This window comes from Chelonia mydas, chromosome 12 (assembly GCF_015237465.2).
Source record: "Chelonia mydas isolate rCheMyd1 chromosome 12, rCheMyd1.pri.v2, whole genome shotgun sequence".
Taxonomy (NCBI): Eukaryota; Metazoa; Chordata; order Testudines; family Cheloniidae; genus Chelonia; species Chelonia mydas.
The window spans coordinates 17,782,230-17,802,058 of record NC_051252.2 but is presented as its reverse complement, the minus strand read 5'-3'; the positions used below and the strand labels follow the sequence as shown (position 1 = coordinate 17,802,058).

Sequence of the window (19,829 nt, the reverse complement as noted above, 5' to 3'; positions counted from 1 at the left end):
AGGAAGTGGCACCATAGGGCAGTAAATGGAAAGACTGCTGAAGAAAGACTTTGATTCCCAGGAAGGGGGAAACACACATAATGACCTAGTCATAGGGCCAAGTCATGAAGAAGGAGCAGCCAGAGTCACAGAGAGAGGGCATGCAGTGAGTAATGGTGAGTGGACCCCATGACGTGGATAATACAATTCTTATGCTAAAGAAAATGGTTAAGCCAAGAAAACTCCTTCTGCCAGGAAGGCTGATAACCGAGTAACAGATCATCTGATCGGGGACTATGATCATCAGAAACATCTGATCTGGGCATGACAGAGGCAACATGCATTTGATAAAAGGGCAGAAGTAGCTCTAGTCACTCTCTCTGGCCAATTCAAGCACCCCTGCTTTAGCTCGGAGAGCTTGCTACAGGAACCTGAGGAGACAAGGGAGGATCCTGCCTACCTGAACACAGATGGACCGCTCAAGAAAAGGTGAGCTAGAGCAATGCCCTTGGCACTTTGGTGTTTGAGGTTGTTTTCTAAATGATCTGTGACCTTCTTGTGCTGTACTGCTATCTATATGCAACGTGTGCATTTGGTTTAGAATTCCTTTTGCAAAGTCTGTCTCTATTTGGTTCAACTATAACATGTTCCTGAAGGGACAAACTTAAACCAGGGTGCCCCAGAAGTGGTTCTCTAGGAAGGTTAAGCTACTGAATAGTTAAGCTTCTGAATAGTTTGGGGGAGTCAGCACTAGTCTCAGGGCCTCACCAGTTGGACTGAGGAGTCCTAGCTCTCAGAAGGGTATGCTAGGAGAAGGATCTGTACCCCAAGAGCGTGCCACACAAGTTGAGGAAGTTTGTTTGCCAGCATTTGTCCTACAATACCCAAAGAGGCAGTGCCTGGACTCTGAGCACACTCAGCAAGCCACATACATATGGGTCCAGCATGTGGAACCAAACACACTAGCCTAGTGACTATCCAGCGAGGGGAAACCTGATCAGGGCTGTGAGAGCTGGATTTGATGTGATGAGCCAGAAGTGAGAAGAACAATGCCATTACTAATTCCTTCAGTCATCTAGTTCCCCATCAGCAAACAATTTGTAAAAGCTAAGTGTACTAGAGTCTATAGCTTAGGTAAGCTTAATTTAAGTGTCAAAAAAATGAAACACCAAAATCAGTCCTGGAGGAGCCATAGATGATAGTCTTCAGTGACTGAAGGGATAGGATGTTTCAAGGATACAGAATGACATGCAGGGACTACAATGAGGTAACAGGACTGGTTTACAGCTCACAGAACAATCCTCAAACAACAGAGCAAAAATAATTATAGACGTCCTGCTTGATAGTCTTCAAAGGAACACCAAAAATAGTCTCTCACTGGTATTACTTACAATTCTTCACCACATTCCTGTCCAACTTAGGCTTCTTAAAAGTAGTTAATTTTTCACTGATAAAGAATCCTAGATATGTATTTTTTTTAAATAAGCATCCTAAACATATCGTCTTGCACGGTCTCCACTGATAAGGACAAACACAATTGTCACCACCAATACTTCCTCTAGTACCCTTTCTGATGAAGACACTACTCCTTTATGGTGCATGACTTTCCTCCCACTCCTCATCAGAAAACAAAGCTCAATACAGTGATCCTATTCTGAACATAACCTTTCATTTCAGTAGCACTGTTGGCTCTGATGCTTTCAAAAATGTAAACGTAAAGCTGGATCTATGCCTGGAATATTAACCTTTTCCCCCCTCGTCTTTGTTAAATGTCCCTTCGGTCTCAAGCTGAAGATGTAAACATCTGCAATCCTGTGACCTTTCAAGACATTATTCACCTAGGCATAGTGAGTGATTAAAAAAAGAGTGTTGCAGTTCTAATCAGTTATATGGAGTACAAGCTACCCTAGCGGCCTGGTGACACTCACTGACCTTAACAACTTCAATGAGCATATAAAGTTTTTAAATGACTAGGAGATGGACTACTAAGCATGTAGGCTGCTGAAGACTGACACTGCTAATCAGTCCCATGTTAGTTGTGGGGGAAAATGTATAATATTTTTGAGGACAGGGACACTTGATTTGTTTTTCTGTTTTCACATTAAAGAAGTAAAATAAGTTTTCATCCTTGGTTTCACTCAGTTCTATTTGCTTTAATGTAATTGTCTGTTCGGATCCACTGATGTTGAAAATTGCATTTGTCCTGATCAGTAGAGGTAGTCTAAAAAAATAAAAATAAAATTGAGAATTTCAAAAGACATACAGCTTTAATCCAAATAAACTCAGTTTATCATCTTTAAACTGATACATCTTACAAATCCCCAGGAAAAGGCAATAATGCATTTTTAGATGTACTGAACTGGTTGTTTATAAAATAACATATTATATGCAAGCCACAAAAGTTTAGGAAGTTGTTTGTTTGCTTGGAATACTACATTTGTCCTACAGCACAGAAGATGCCACAGGCCCAAAACTTTATGGTACCTGTTCAAGCATGGACCTCTTCCTGTCCACCTGAGAGGAGTGGACATGAAACCATATACTTGCCAAGGTGACATAATGTCTCTTGTACTACTATAACTCCTGCAACATTATTATAATTTTTATTTTAGTAATCCTGGTCACGGACCAAGAACCCAATGTGCTAGGAGCATTAAAAAAAGAGTCAGTCTCTGACTGCTACAAATGACTTTATACTTCAGCAGATAAGGGTGAGAAGTTCAGAAGGAGTATGTCAGATAAATAGAATGGCATTTTTTCCACTGTTCTATCTGTCTATTGATTTGCTTGGCTCCAAATATATATGATACTTCAGAGGTAAATGTTTTGTGTGTTGCAGTATTGTTTCCTTATCTGGTATCTGATACCACTGTTATTATTCATGTGGTTATTTAAACAGCTTGTACTGTGTCAACAGTTCAGTTTTATTTTTAATAAAATATTAGCTACTAAGAATGCAATGCTTCCTGTAGGGGGAGCTACTCAAATATCTGTATTAAACCAAATCCTATAGGGCTTTAGTAACTCCTGTGATTTGTTTATGGTTGAATTCATATTGTCATTACACTTTTTCCAAGTCATACTGAGTTCCACTTGTAATAAAAAAAAATTTCCTAAGGCTAAATCAGTTACTCTGTTAACGTCGTTCAAGTGGAAAAACAAATTGCTTAGATGTAAGCAAAAGAAACTCATTCTTTAGTTGACTTGCAGAAGGTTTGTTGATCCTTGTTTTGCATAAGTATTGTTTAGCAAAATGATTGCCCCATAAGCCCATTATATTTTCAAGAGAATGCCCCCATTTCTCCTTAGGATAGATTCAGTTGCAAACAGTCATGTGAAAAATTCATGCACCGTCAGCTGATCACTAGGTATAAAAGCTCTCCTTTTGTTAAAGATCTCAAACTTTATAGTCTCTTCAATAAATCGTTTCAAAAGCTTATTAAGATGGAAAATAAGGATTTCTCCCTGGGCTCCTTTGCCAGCACTCTTAAATAGTGGTAACTTATTTCTTGCCTTTAATTGTTAACAATTGTACGTCCAAGACAAAGTGGATGCAGAATGACCATTGTGCAGAAGGAATCATCGCTGTAAATGGGAAAAAATCGAGGAGGTTGACAAATATATTTACCTGGGTAAGCAGCTGAGCAGAAACAACTTGTTTGAAGGGGAATGCAGTAGGAGGCGAAAGGCTGGGTGGGCAAGTTTCAACAAAATAAAGATGTCTTTAACAGATGATGAACTGCCCATGAAGAAAAGGAAAGAACTGTTCTGCCAGCAATGATATACGTAGCAGAAAGTTGGTCAACGACAAAAGCGGAGGAAGAAAAATTTGCTGTCACCCAGAGAGCAATGGAAAGGTGAATGTGTAAGATATTGCTCCGTGATCATATACCGAATGAGATCAGAAGGTGTAGAGGTGACCGATGTAGTACAGGCAATGTACGATGCAAAGCAAAGATGGGTGGATCATGTAGTCCGCAGGCAAGACAATAGGTGGACCACCCTCATCAGTGACTGGATCCCCAGAGACCACAAGCAACCACTGGGCAGACTGAAAACGCACTGGGCCGATCCCATGACAAAACTCTTTGGCCAGAAATGGAAAGAATGTGCTCGCAACAAAATGGTGTGGCGTTGACTTGCATTCATGGACAAGGACAAGCTGGACAAAGGACAAATTGTTCACAAATATTTTACATGAGTATTTATGAAATCTACGGTCTGAAATAACTCTCTCAGCTTTGACTAATTATTTACATTTAATTTGACTGGAATACATAGGTTTCATTATCTTAAACTGAGACATGCATCACAGGCTATGCTGGGAAGATCTGAAATTAAAACCTGTATCTCCAATTGAAGACTTCCTCTATAGTAATCTAAGGCACAGCAGGCATACTCTATCGCAAAATGACCTGGATCTCCCTGGGAAAAAAGTAATGAAGGCTCCTAAACATGGATTGGAGATTCAGAATTAAGCTGATTCAGAATAAGCACTTTTCATGATCATCCCATCTATTTTGGCACTTTGCACCCTGGAAGGCCAGTGGAACTTTCCATTCCTGAGAGCACTCACAAAAATGTACAGCTCACTGTTTGGAAACCATACAGTTACTTTCTGTGTAACATCAAGAATTATCAAGAAAAGGCTTCACTGTCTGTTTAAAATCCAGGTTTGGGGTGGTGGTCAGGAGACAGGGAGCAGGGGGGGGTTGGATAAGGGGTAGGGTCCTGGGGGGCAGTTAAGGATGGGGGTCCCGGGAGGAGGCGGTCAGGGGACAAGGAGTTGGGGGGGGGGTGGGGTTGGATGGGTCAGGGTCCTGGCAGGGGTGTGGATAGGGGTTGGGGCAGTCAGGGGAGGTTGGATGGAGGTGGGGGGGCGGTTAGGGACGGGGGAATCCCAGGAGGGGGCGGTCAGGGAACAAGGAGCAGGGGGTGTTGGATGGATCAGGGGTTCTGAGGGAGGCAGTCAGGGGGCAGGAAGGGGGAGTGGGAGGGGGAGGGGGAGGGGGAGGGGGCCAGGCATAGCCTTCCCTACCCAGCCCTCCACACCGTTTTGCAACCCTGATGTGGCCCTCAGGCCAAAAAGTTTGCCTACCCCTGTGCTAGAGGCTGTGTGTGAACAGCCCCCGAGTGGGGGTTCTCACAGCAGAGCAGAGTAAGGCTGGCTCCCTGAGTCGAGGATTGGACTGACCTAGCAGATCACCAGTCCAGATAACACCAGGGGAACGTCACACTCTCCTCTGGATATGAATCTGCACCAAATATACCTTCACTTCATAAACTACTATGCATTACACAAGGTATCAATCAGGTAAAAGAACAAATAATGAACTCATAAAAGTTATTCAGCCGTAGAGCTCCAAAAGCCTTGAATAGTCAAGAGTCTGACATTATATGGTCCTGAGAGGGGCATATTCCATTTGCTGAGAGTGACCATGACAGAGTCAGATTATATATAATTTAAAAAAAAAAAAAAAAAAGACTGATCTATGCACTCTGGGCATGAAGACCATTTGGAAGAACCACCTTGGAAGTGAGAGAGGGTTGTTGTTTGTTTTTTTAAACAAACATTCGCTTTTCAATGCCTGGGGGAGGGATGGGGATAGGAAACAGGGTATTTTTCAAGTTTGTTCCATTGGTTAGTGTTTCTAGAGCATCCTGAGGTGCCTCAGTCTCTTCTGCACAACAGTCAGAAAAACATTCACTCTTTTAATCTTAACTAATGTACTAATAACGTTGAATATAACAAAAAATTTGTGCCATGCTTTTGCTTCCATCTGTGACTTTTGTCAGTCTAGAACCTGTGGCTTGATTGCGGACACATTTATTATCAGAAACATTTAGCTCACAGAATGACTCTGACAACAAATGATTTCCTAAACTGGTGAAATGCTTGACTTGTTCGTTTTTAAATAGTTTGGTTGGTCTGTGACTACGCAGCACGAATACTGTCCCCTTTAGCGGGACCAAACTCTGGCTGCCTGGCTGAGGCAGCTCGGAGAGCATTTCATGCAAGTGACTTGAGCTAATTTATAAACTTGCACTTACAATCATTCAGCTTATGGTCAACACACCCTGCCCCACACATGGTGCGGGGGAAGGGGGCACGACGGAACCGCGCGAAGCATGGCGAGCTGTGGGCAAGCTGGCTGAGGCAAGCTGGCGGTTGCCCTGGACAGTTGAAGTGGAGGCTGGGTGGACGCCGGGCTGTCGGGGGAGTCACTGGGTGACAGTTGGTTGCGTGGGGCTGGTGGCTGCTGAGGGACAGCGGGGCTGCGTAGGTAGGTGGCAGTTGGAGAGTACTAGCAGTTAGTGTGCGGCGGGGGGAGGGAGTCCGGGTAGGGGAGCGACTGCCCCGTGTTGGCGGGCTTGGGGGGAGCTGGGGCTACGTGGGTAGGTGGCAGTTGGGGGGCACTGACAGTGTGCGGGGGAGAGGGTAGTGCGGGTAGGGGAGCGACTGCCCTGTGTTGGCATGCTTGGGGGGAGCTGGGGCTGCGTGGGAAGGTGGAGAAGCCTGGCACCGCTACGCCCCCACCTGAGGCGGCGGCGGCGGCTGCTGCTGTTGCTGCTACTACTACCACCACCACCCTCCGACCGCTGCCGGCCGCTGCCCAGGGAGCAGCACTAGCGAAGGCGGCGGGCGCCCGGCAGCCTGCTCCGCAGGAACCACAGCGCCTTCAAGCGGCCAGAAGGCTCAAGCACAGCTCAGAGTCACCCCCAGTTTAGCCCAATGCTGGAGACTTCCCGGCGCAGCCGTGGGCCGGCTGTGAGATGAGTGACGTTTAGCGGCCCCGCCAAAATGGCTTCCAGGGGCTCAAATTCATTTTTCTGCTACACCGGGCCTCAACTCCAGAGTATCTGAAGTTCTGTGCTCGCGTGTGCACAGCTAAATGCCTTAATTTGCACCTGCATCTTTGGCTATTTGCATGAGCAATTTGCCTGTTAGATGCATACTTTGTCCTTTCCGCATACAATTACTTGTTTGGCATATACACCTGTGATAATTACACAGGCAAATTAGACACAACTGGATGTCATTTTTACACATGCACAATTTACAGAATCCTCAGCTCATTAATTTCTTAGCAAACTCAGTACTCATTGCTTCCTTCTAATAGCAGCAGCACAACGAAAAAGGTGTGCCACTCCCATCCAGCAAACTGGAAAATCTAGCTTCTATAGACTGAGAGCGCATAGAAGGTTCTGTGGTTCCAGTTCTGTTCTTCCATCTAGAAGCAACAGAAAAAAGGAGGAGTAATGCAACGTTTTTAGGGTAATAACTTCTTTCCACCAATAAGAAGTATCTGACAGACAAACTAACACCCCCCCAAACAAAAAGAAAAGTTACCAAGATCTGGGTGCAGTAGCCATTATTATGTAAAGTTGTGGTGCAGGGGTATAAAGACAAAACAATAGCCTCCATTTTGGAAGGCTGGGTTCTGGAGAACAGAATGGAGGGCAGCTGGCTGCTGTTAACAGCAGGTGTTTATTGGTATGTTTTTCACTGACAAACAAAAATCTTAATTAACACAGTTTATGTTTCTCCAGTGGTGCTACATGCCCTTTGAGTACACAGAATTCAGCTGAACTCAAACTCCAAACTAGGAAATGAAGAGTTAAGGTGATACAAGCCTAAATCTCTGAAAAGCAGAACATATGTTAGTGGACATGTCCTCCTCCCTGGCAACACAATCTTATTTCTGCCCCCTAGAGATGACTACAGTGCACTTGTGCCCCTAGTCAAAGGTGGTCACAGACCCCACAAATGAAATGTCCACAATTCCACCTAAGCTGCTGAGAGGTGCACATTTCCTCTCTGTCTTGGGGAAACCTCCTCTGATTGGCAGCCAAGGGGAAAGCAACCAATCAGGACTGCAGCAGAGGAAGGGGCACTGATTGCCACTGGCTACTGCATGGGTATGCAAGAGAGGGGAAGAGTGCAAAGAGCTTTACCTCCCCCTGTCTTGTGTCCCTGCCCACAGACTAATCAAAGCTGCAGGCTCAGTGTTTTCCTGAGTGGAGAGAATGAATGTTCTCTACCACTGCCCCTCAAGACAGGAGGCACCATTTGTACAGAAGGCAGGAAGGAGTAGAAAGAGTTTCAGTGGCTTGGGGTTACTTTGCTCTTCCCCTTCTTCTGCTCCTGTGACAAAGGGAGGGCTCTTGTGTCTCTCCCCTTCTCTTCATCCCAGCACTAGGGCCATCCTTAGGCATACAAAGTATACTCAGCTGTATAGGGCACCCGAAAATTTGGGGCACCACTGGGACAGCAGGTAAGAGCGTGTCGGCTCTCGCACACCCACCGCACGCTGCAGTCTCCTTGGGCAGGGGCCGTATTCACAGAGCCAAACGCGCTGGTGCAGCACATCCTTCGTGAGGGAGAGGGTATGGGGCTCTCTGCGGGGAACTGTGACTCTCCACGGCAATGAGGTGTGCCGGGCAGCTCAGTATCCTTTGCTGCCTTGTCCCTTTCCCCCTGGGCTGCTGCAGCATCTGCTGTGTACGAAGCTCGATGTATGTCAGCAATGGGGATGGGGGTTCTTCTGGGGGTCTGTGGGCGGGGGTGGTGACCGTGCCCCAAGTCAGACATAGGGGCACCAGTTTAATAATACTGTGTAGGGCCCCATAAATCCTAAGAATGGCCCTGCCCAGCACCCCCTCTCCCTGACCTGTGAGTGGGGGGGTTAAGAGCCCCAGGAACTGCAGAAGGAGGAAAGGTGAGATAGGATGAAGAACCAATGTGGGATAGAATTGGGAGGGGCAGAACTGATGTGGGGGCTGAATTGATGGAGGTGGAGGCACAGAACAGATATTATATTGCCTTCATTTCTGTAGAAAGTGATAAGACTCCCCACTTCTTTAAGGCCCCTTTTAGCAGTAGCTACTGGGTATGGTTGAGGAAGGAGGGGTGCCATTGTAATTGCTAGGACAATGTATGGTATTTGGCTTGTGTTCCACAGATTTGAATTGCAGCCTTTATTCTTATACACTTCTGCTGTTATTCACTATGTTAAGTGCAGCTGTATTGAATGATAGATTAGTTGGAGCGTGTTGGCAGAGATGTTACTGAGAACGATGAGTCACCTGTGTATATATATATAAAGTCAAACATTTCCTTATTTCAGTATGCTTTTTCAGTAGAGGCACGCAATCGTGCTATAGGGATTGTCAGTAGTCTGGTGGTATACATGATAGTGGTCTGTGGGGCTTAGTGAAGGATAAATGAAAGCAATATCTCAGAAAGAATTCTCAGGGCAAGGGTGAAGTGGTGATACAAACCACCCTCAGACATGCAAAATCTGTGTAGTGAGTTCTGTGTTTTGAGTATTGGCCAATTCCTGTCACCTGACCTAACTCCAAGTTTGCCATAGTAAATAGAAAGGATTGTAGTTATTTCTATACTATAGCTATGGTGCTGCAGTAGTGCCATAGCATATGCTTCCCACAGCAATAGAAGGGTTTTTTCCATCGCTGTAATGTTCCCTCTAATTTTTTACATCCATGTGCGGAATGAATTTTGCTATGTGCACCAATATGGAGGTGATGTGTGGCAGGGGTGGGGCCGAGGGGTTTGGAGTGTGTGTGGGGGTGAGGGCTCTGGCTGGGGGTGCGGGCCCTGGGGTGGAGCCAGAGATGAAGAGTTTGTGGTGTGGGAAGGGGCTCAGGGCTGGGGCAGAGGGTTGGGATGCGGTGGGGCGGGGGCTCTAGCTAGGGGTGCGGGCTCTTGGGTGGGGCCGGGTTGAAGGGTTTGGGGAGCAGGCTCTCCCCAGGCTGCGGCAGGCAGAGAGTACTATACCCAGCCCTCTCCTCCCAGGGGGAGAGGCACCTCTTGCCACCTATGTGGCCCTTGATAGCCTGCTACGCGGCTGTGTAGCTTAGAGGGAACATACTATTAATTCACTTCTCCAAGAGGAGGTAACTAGGCTTAAGGCGGTAACTGAGCTGATGGGAAGAATTCTTCCATTGTCCATCTGCATCTACGATGTTAGGCTGTTTAACTAAGTTGCTCAAGGATGTGAATTTTTCTGAAATTTTTGTACACCTGAGCAAGGTAGCTAGGTCAAGCTAACTTTTAAATGTAGGGAGGTCTCAGACTTTGGTACAGTGCTCATGTGTTCTGTAGCATCTGTAAGGGTAGCGTGCTAGTACATGTGTTATTGGCGTGTTGGGGCATTAGAAGGGGTGGCATGTACATTAACTCTATATTTTCTGTTTTTCAGAAGTTTGTGTTCAGCTGAACTCATTGTTCTGGAAGTGCATATGGCACCACTGGGCAACTGTAGTTCTGTATTAGTGACTGTCCAAGAGTTTTGTTGTTGTTATTATCATTTTGTGGTAGATAGATATCACGTAGGTTTGCAGGTGTAACTGAGGCTACATAAAAGATGTTATGTGGTTCCTACCGAACCATGTCCATAGCTGAATCTCTTGATCCCATATCAGCTCTATCAGGAGACAGCACCTCTTCCTCCCACACCCAAGAGAATGTAGAAGGGGTCCCTCCTCTACTGTCAGTAATTAGCCACATGTCAGGACATAGGATAGGTTATGTCTCCCTTACCTGCCCCAAACAGCCTGATGCCTTTGTCTTTATGTCTCCTGTTTCCAATCACTTTGCACTATTCTGGAGTGGACCTTTTCAGGCTTTGTCCTTTCCTAAAGCACAGCAGGAACAACAATACCTTGCCCAGTTGTGTGAAGAGCACACTTTTTTCATGTCCTGGGCCTCTGTCCTATTGTCCCCCACCCACCTCCAGATTTTCACCAAGTTACTATTCAGTATAAGAATCTTAGAATTTAATGAAAATGGACAGAAAAGTGAAAAATACAAAAGAAGGAAAGTCTTGTTTTTGGAGATCAGGCAGTTATTGAGATTAAAGAAAGAGGCTGCCTGGTTGGCTTTGAAAATGCCAAAGGTTCAAATAGGGTTAGCCAGTTTACCAACTACTTGAATTTTTTTCTTCTATGCTCACAAAACAGAGCAAATCTTTAATTCAGGCTCAACTGATTATGAATGAATCTTTCACGCATTTATAACTCGTTTCAGAATCTACTGCTGTTTTAACTTTTAAACTTGTGGTATTTGCACTAATAGTGAACTACAATGGATGTTTTCTGAGTGGCCGTATTCCCACAGATAGCTGCCTCCTCTTCCCCTCCCCTCCACTACAGCAAATTAATACCTACCCATACCTTTTCAGGCCCTAGTCCAGCAAAGCACTTAAGCATATGTTTATAGTTAAGTACTTGAGTATTTTACTGAAATAAACAGGATGGTTTATCTTCTTAAACATGGGTTTTAGTGCTTTGCAGATTTGGAGCATTAATGAGTCATTTGCTTGACAATTAATTATCACAGAATTTCATACAACTTGTCACTTGGATTATTCTGTCAATTTTTTTTTTAATGAAATGCCTACAGCAAGTTTTTCTGAGCCAAAATCCAGACTTGCTAAATGGCTCTTTTAATCTCAGCTCATATATAACACATTCATTACTGTAGCAAATATAACTGAGTAATTTAGATATCACAATCTGCAAAGCAGAAAAGGATAGCAAACTTAGAGGACATATGTCAAGATCATCCAGGGTCATAATCAAACAAAAGAAAAAAACCACTAACGTTCAAACCGTATTAAAGGTGACTATAATATGGGTGTTATTTGTACCAAGAGTAGCCTATCTCTACCTCCATAATGGTTTTAATAGCATATAGACGTCTATAATTTAACTTGCTTGAGCATGTTATCGTTCAAAAACAAGCAAATTATGCAAATAAGAATATTATTAAAATGGTACTAATTTGAGTCTTCTAAGAATACAAAGGTACAGCTCAAATGTTATGTTCTCATTAGTCACACACAGTAGAACATGATGCACAGTAGGTATTTTCTCTCTCACAAACAAAACAGCTTGAGCAAACAAAAGATTGCCCATCAGTTCATTGGAAAAAAAACTTGTCAGCTTAAAGGAGTGGATCCTATTAAAAAAAATTAGTGATAAAATGAAAAAAAAAAAGGTTGCTACTGGAAAGGACAGTCACTCACACTCTCTCCACAGAGAAAAACCCAAGTGCCTCTATGCTCAAATAAATTTGTTAGTCTCTAAGGTGCCACAAGTACTCCTTTTCTTTCAGCTGTCTTATTATTTTACATCAAACATAGAAACCCAAAACTTGCTATAAAGATAGCCCTGCTTTTATAAGTACTCCATCACTCAGTGCAAAACGAATGCAGGCAGACTCTCTGTAGCCTTAAAGAATAGCTAATTTACTTCAAGCCCTAAAATTAACAGCTATGACTGTATCATTGCAATAAATAAGTAGGAAACTACAGTGACTATTACATCAAAAGTAAATAAGACCATAGACATCTACTATAGAAAACTATGAGCTTGAAATGGCACACCATTATTCTCTTACTCATATCTGAAAAGTGGCTCATTAGTCTTCCAGTGGGAATCTTATTTTTTAAAAAAATATTTCTCTATATTGAATTCTGAGCTAAAAAATGTTTTATTTTTGAAGCTGATTGTCATATTTAGCAGCGTTTTAGTGAAATGTTTCATAAGACAATGTTAATTTACTGAGAATTGTTGCAGATGTTTGGGAGAAATTTGTGCAGATGTTCAAAAATAAAAAATTATTATTTTAGGAAGAGAAAGTAATGGATTTAGCACATCCATGAAAAAACTGAAAATCTTTTGTTCTCTGGTTTTGCTTTCTTGGCTTATGCTATTGCACAAGAGGTGCTGTGGTGTTGTTTCAATATAAATGACTACTTGCCTCACCATTCTTTTTATGTGAATTAATGAGAAAAATACATGGAAAGAGTTATAAGTCCTCTTTAGAATGATGTTAGTTCTTTATTAAATGTGATTGCAAATGCAGAGGATCTGCTCCAGAGCCCTATGGAACAGCTCCAGAATGGAAGAGGTTCCACAGGCTAATATAGATTATCAAGTATTTTGCCTTTTCATCCTGTCTTTGAACTAAAGACACATCCCTTTTGTTTGTTGTCATTCCCAGAAGAATAACTCTCCATAGATACACTTCTAGGAGTAGCATCACTTCATCTGCGGGCCACGTGACATCCTCTGGAGATATAATGCCTTCCATAGAGTTGGCATGCTATACCAGGGCAGGGCCACAGGATATTTCCAGTGCGATTAGTGAGAGAGAGTTTAGAGCAGGTCCTATTTCCAAGAATTAATTTTTAACTCAGTTAATGAACCTCTGGCATCAATCAGTATTTATTTAATATAAGTACAGCATTATATGAGTGCTAAGTATTAATAATAAAGTTGTGACCAATCTAGGCAAATTACATTGGTGTATGCAGGTCTGCTGTCACATCAAAGGCAGTAATAACCCTTAGCATGTATTCTAACACAAACAATTACATTAAGGTGAAGTTAAGGTTGCAGGCACATACCAGAATGGATGTTGCCCTTCCACAACAAACCACAGAACTGCACTCAGATAACTACCACATCCTTAATTACCCTAGTAGAGTTAAGACAGTATGGTATTCTCAGATAGATTTAAATATATTCAGGAAGATTTTGTGTTCAGTTGGGTATCTTTAAGTGAGAGAAGTCAGTTAAAGAAGTGCTGCTGAAAATATTATGCACCAGTTGTCCAATTCTAGTTCATTAATATCTGGCCTGGAAGGTTATTTGCAGTTGTTTTCTGTGGGTTAATTCCAGTATAATAAGGCCCACTGATGATGACTTTAGACATCTGTAACTGCTAGCTTATGGAGATTGGAGAAATGGTACTATAAATCGTTTCTGTTTTGTTGTATGACTCAGTCATGCATTTATGCACGTGAACCTTGTTTTTAAAATTATTTCTTACTACTTAAGAAAATACCTAATTTTAATTAAGAATTCACACAGTGTTGCTCCATTTGAACTTTTAAAAAGAGGACCAGAGCACGTTTCTGCTTTGTATTTTAAAGTGGTTTTCCCTGTGTGCACCTTGATGGAATGTAACATAGTTTTTGGATGTGTGTATGGAAAGTGAACTGATTATGAAGTACATCTTAAAGTATGTTTATTACAGTTACTCTTCAGAGAACCCAATTTCTAATATATGGTTATAACCACTTTACTTGCACTTCCGGCTATTAGTTGTAATGGCATGCTGTCTCCCTACAGCTGTGAGTTTTAGCTTTTGTTGTCTCTGCTGTTAATGTTCTGGTGGTTATGTGAGGGTGAGTGTAGCTTTCTGTGAAAATGCAGTTGTGACACTTCCCAGGCATACTCATGATTTTGAGAAACCGCACCACCACCTGCCCTTAGTGTGAAGCAGTCTTGCCTGATGCTTGCTGTAGCTCTACTCCCTGAAACCAGAGTCTCTGGCCACAGATAAACACTGACTTCCAGGTCTCCATAGACCTTGCCCTCTCTCATGCATGCTAGTGACACACACTAACTCATGAGCCATTCTGCGAGCATCCCCCCTGTGTAGTATCCACTCCCTGTCTCTGGACTGTTACAGAAATAACCAGGTAAGCTGTCTCTGAAGAGACAGTATAAGCGAAGCTTAGCTGGCATAACTCAGGATCAGGTCACTTATAACAACATAGCATTCAAATCTACTTATAGTGAAAACAAATATAACTTTATTTGCAAAGATTAAGATTTAAGAGATATTGAGTAAGGATAATACCAGGTTATGTGAAAAACAAAAGGAATATCATGATTCTTAGATCTAAACTTAATGTTAGCAGGCTAAAATCCTTGTCCAAAACAGTTTCTCACCTAAAGCAACCTCCCAGCATCACTAGCCCTTCATGTCCCAAATCCAACATTCATGAATGCAAAAAGCACTGTCTTTTTTCTTTTCTCAGTGAAGGATAAGAAAGGGGTACTCTTTCCTTCCTTTTATATCTCAATAAATCTTTCAAGTGCCCCTTCTGACGTATCCCCAGATAACTCTTCTCCCCCATTGCTTGTTCTCTGGTATGCTCCCCTCTGTTGGTTTCACGTCCCCTGTCAACCTGTTTTTCCTGTGTTGGCTTAATTTACATGTGGCAGAGAGAGGTCTCTTGTCTAAGGAAAACACTGTTTGTCAACTCTGTCTATCTTTCAGTAGGTGCAGATAACTCCTTACACACCAACCATACATATATCACCAATGCTTATGATCAGTAATATATAAGCTTTCATTTGATACCTTAAATGACATTCTTTAGAGATAGCAATGTGTTAAGTAGGGCAAGTTTGTTGAGTAGGAGTTGCTGTAAAAGGACACTGAACCCTTTGCAGTTGGCACTGAGGCGTTCTTAAGGTCACAGCAACCTTAACTCTGAATTTTCTGGCTTCCTAAATATTCCCTTCAGCTATCAATTTTCCAGTTCTGGTGCCTTCTGCAGTATTATCTATCTTTCTTGTTCTTCATGGTAATACCAATTAGGCAGTGGTGAGCTGGAGCCGGTTGGTTGTTAAATTTTGAAGCAGTTTTAGAACCGGTTGTTAACCCGCTTCCCTGCAGGGGGTGCTGAGGCTTTGATGGGCTCCGGCCAGGAAGTGATGTAATTCCTCCTCCAGCCGCCAAGGGCGCTTTGCTGCGGGAGCCATGTGGGCTGCTGCCTGGCCCTGGGCACGAGCCCTGTTGCTGCTGTTGCTCCCCTGGCCCTGGGGCTCCCGATGCTCCCTGGTGGGTCCCCGGCTGCTCTGCTGGGCCTGGGCTGCGTCCTGCTGCTCTCCCTGTGAGTGCCCACCACCCTGCCCGCAGCCAGCCCCTGCCTCCAGCCACCCCCGCACCCCCTACCTGCAGGCAGCCCCTGCCGCACCCCCTGCCCAGCCCGCACCAGCCCCTACCGCACCCCTTGCCCTGCCCGCAGCCAGCCCCTGTCTCCAGCCAGCCCTGCATCCCCCTGCCCTGCCTCCAGCCAGCCCCTGTCTCCAGCCAGCCCCTGCCCTGTCTCCAGCCAGCCCCACACCCCTTTGCCTACAGCCAACCCTGCACCCTCCTGTCTCCAGTCAGCTCCGCACCCCCTGCCCTGCCCGCAGCCAGCCCTGCACCCCCTGCCTCCAGCTAGCCCTGCCCCACGCCCCTGTCTGCAGCTGGCCCCACGTCCACTGGTGCCCTGCAGTTCCCAGGGCAGTAACCCTGCACACCTGCTTCAATGAGGGGGGCAGTGAGCAGCTGGGACCCACACATGTGCACATCCTAGGGTGACCAGACAGCAAGTGTGAAAAATCAGGACGGGGGTGGGGAATAATAGGAGCCTATATAAGAAAAAGACCCCAAAATCAGGACTGTCCCTATAAAATTGGGACATCTGGTCACCGTAGCACACCCCCAGGTAGTGGCGGGGACCCACACATGTGAAATGGAGCTCATTTCTAGTTCAGGCCCATCTTTTTAAAAAAGAACTTTAGGCAGAGTTAACGTACATCCGTATTTTCCCGGACAGGTCAGGCTTTTTGGTTCTTAAATTGCCGTCTGGGAGGAATTTATAAATTTTAAAAATTCCTCCCAGGAAAATACGGACATATAGTAACCCTGTTGGTACAAAAAATACATACTGGGGCACATCCCTTAAATCAGAACTTTTTATAGAGAACCGGTTGTTAAGATTTTGGCAGCTCATCACTGCAATTAGGTAAGAAGTTTCCAAGAAGGAAAGGTCTGTTCTCTGCAAGCTATGAGATGTCAGGTATAATTCAGACAAATGGTGGTGAATAGAAGCCACAGAGGAAATATGTCTCTCATATTTAATTCTTACACCAAGTTTCTTCTTATATTGATATATCAAAGGTTGTTCTTTTTAATGTGGTTGCAGATTTGGACTGATTATCCAGCAATCATTGCATGGACATAAATCAGTTGTTCATCCTAATAATCTCATCTATATCTACTTGACAAAAGCTTCATCAATATTCCTAAACAAGGTCCTGCAAAGAACAGAATATTTCAACATCGATGTTCAGACTGTCTTGGGCAAGATATTTTCATAAATTAATTCAGCAGAGTCAGTATCTTATTTGTCATTTGGACATATGTAACTTGACATTTCCTCTGCATGTCTTCATCAGCAACATATCTGATATCAGGCCTTTTGACTTTATTTAGGATTTTTCCTAACTGGCCTTAGATATGGGGTGTTGGCTTTTGTTTAGTACAACTCAGGTGCTTGACCTGTCTCTGTGGTTTTTTTTGTTTTTGTTTTTTTTATTACCATTGCAGTAAAGTTGTTGCCTTCCTTCATCCCACAGATAAGGGACAAAATCTGATTTTAATTAAAAACAGTTCAGCTCAGATCCAGATTTCTTTGTAGCTGTCTCTGATAAATTCTTGCCCAGTATGCTGTCATCTATATACATGGTCTATCTACTTTTGGTGTAAATCTATGTATGTAAAATCTCACCTCCAGACTTACACCATCTGTTCTGATTTGCTTTTGCCTTGACTACAAGGTATCTAAGATTACTATTGCGGTTATACTGGCAAACCTGTCAAGTTAGGGAGTGCATGCTACCCCTGAGGCCATGGAGCCAAACTGCACAGAATAGAGCTAACCTTAGATTAGTTGTCAGAGCTATTTCATTAATTTCCCTTATTCCATGTCTTAAATGTCTGCCCTGTGAGTTTTCTCTGAGAGTCTTGTTGTTTTAGTTCAAGTACTCTAGAGGCAATGCCATCATCAGGGTAGACTGGCTCAAGGTGCTTAGCATACTGAAAGCCTCCTGACCTGTTGTGTAAATGGCCTGAATTTTCTCCTGTGTGGGTACAATTTTAACTTAATTTTTTGATTGTTTCCAGTCCGACAAATATATAGGCCATTCCCTGTACAAGGAAAGATGCCTTTAGGGGAATCGGTATCAGGGAGAAGGCTTGTTAGAGGTCCGAAAGGGTGAGGATCTGCACTATGAAGAAGACATTTTCATTGTGATTTGTATTTGTAGCAAGCATCCTAGCCTGTGACACAGACAACCTGCACTAGCCCACTATCCAAGAGATGAGGTTTTGGTAATGAATCCGTCTTACTTCAAATTCTTTAGGGACAAAGAATAACTTATTTAATTAAATGCTATCTGAATTTCATATCCTGAAATAGTAATACTATTGACTTCAATTCCACCCTCTCCTATATCACTTAGGTCTAGAGAAGAGCTGCTGTTACACAGCTTGGATGCTTGCGGGAGTTAATTTTTCTATAATTCTTAGGAAGTGACATGTAAAAATTACTACTTTGTTATTTATTTTATGAAAATTCTTTAGAAGCAAACTGATCAGTGTCTAATTTTGTTATGCCAAAGGACAGTAAACTTTTGTGTAATGCTGTGTCTTATCCTATATAGTGGGGGTAGTCAATTGGATTTGGCCTGCGGCCCCCTTGACTGCCAGATGCTTTTGAACGGACCCCAAAATCATTGTATTTACTCATTATTGTTGTTTTTTCTTCTCTGGAGTCTGGACCTTGACTATACCTTGGCCAAGAAATTTGGACCTTGACAAAAAATAATTGACTTCCCCTGCTATGTAGCTAAGCTCCATCTATAGCAAATTGTTGGTATCATTTTTATCTTGCTCATGTTTTAATATTTTATTTCTAAAGAAGGGAGCATTTTGCATTCTTTGCTTCCTTCCGTATGCAATGTGAATGCACATTAAATGAAAGCAGTGCATTCTGTATTATGTCACGGATTCATGACCTAAATGCATATTGAGTAGATCCATTCACAGTACATAACCTTTATGATATACATTGTCATGAATATCTGTTAATAATTTCAAATTCAGATACATTTTAATGGATATAGTTCCCAAAGGATCTAATTACTTGAGGATAACAGGTATGTTTGTTTATATAAAAATATGTAGCTTGCTATCTGTCTCTCTTAATAGAGAGAGATGGTGGTATGTAACAGTTTTATTGGCACAAGTGTGGGATGGCTACATTACTCAGTTAGGCCCCGATCTTGTGTGATCCTCAACTCCTCATGAAATGGTTGGAGATTCTTAATATTATGCAGATTATCCAGTACAATTGCTAATAAAAACCTTTCTTATCCACCACTACACACAACCATGTATTGGGGTGGGGGAGAAATGTTTTTAGAAGGTGCTTATCATTTTAACACTTTTTTTTTTCTGTATGCCTCCACCGGTAAAACCACGCTGTTTTTGTTACTGTGGGTTCAATTCCTGCAAAAAACTGAGCGCTCCCAATTCATATTAGATGTCAGTGGGAGTTGAAGGTATACACAGTGCTCGGGTTGAGCCACGTGTGATGGCATCACAGCGAAGGAAAAAATATTCCTTATACATTTGTAAAATCTCTTTATTTTATTGATTTAAATATTTTGAGTACCAGGGTGCTGCAATTTTACTGTTTGATATCTGAGAGGACTGGAGAAGGGCATGCATAGTACATGTTGTTAAAAAGCGAAATAAAGAGGACCCGGTCAATTAGAGACAAATCAGCCTAACTTGGATACCTGGAAAGATACTGGAATAAGTTATTGCATAATATGCTCATAAGAAGCTAGAGGATAATAGGGTAATACAATAGCCAACATGTAGTTGTCAAGGACAAATCAGACCAAACCAACCTCATTTCCTTTTTTTGACAGGGTTACTAGTCTAGTGGCTATGGGGGAAAGCAGTAGATGTGACATATCTTGATTTTCGTGAGGCTTTTGACACAGTGCCATGTGACATTCTCATAAGCAAAAAGCAAACTGGGGAAATGTGGTTTGGATGAAATTACTATACGGTGGGGGCACATCTGGTAGGAAAAAAATTCTCAGAGGAGGTTGTCAATGGCATGCTCTCAAACTGGGAGGTCATATCTGATGGGGGCCTGTCTTGGGTCTGGTACTGTTCAATA

The 19,829-nt window shown here is 43.0% G+C and overlaps 1 long non-coding RNA gene across 1 annotated transcript in view; it reads left to right on the top strand.

Annotated features, from left to right (window-relative positions):
• The first annotated feature begins 7,899 nt into the window (after window positions 1-7,899).
• Window positions 7,900-19,829, top strand: part of LOC122462562 — an 80,243-nt gene continuing 68,313 nt past the window's right edge. The window contains exon 1 of the long non-coding RNA XR_006285193.1: window positions 7,900-8,255. This is a non-coding gene — a long non-coding RNA (uncharacterized LOC122462562). The remainder of the gene's footprint in view (window positions 8,256-19,829) is intronic.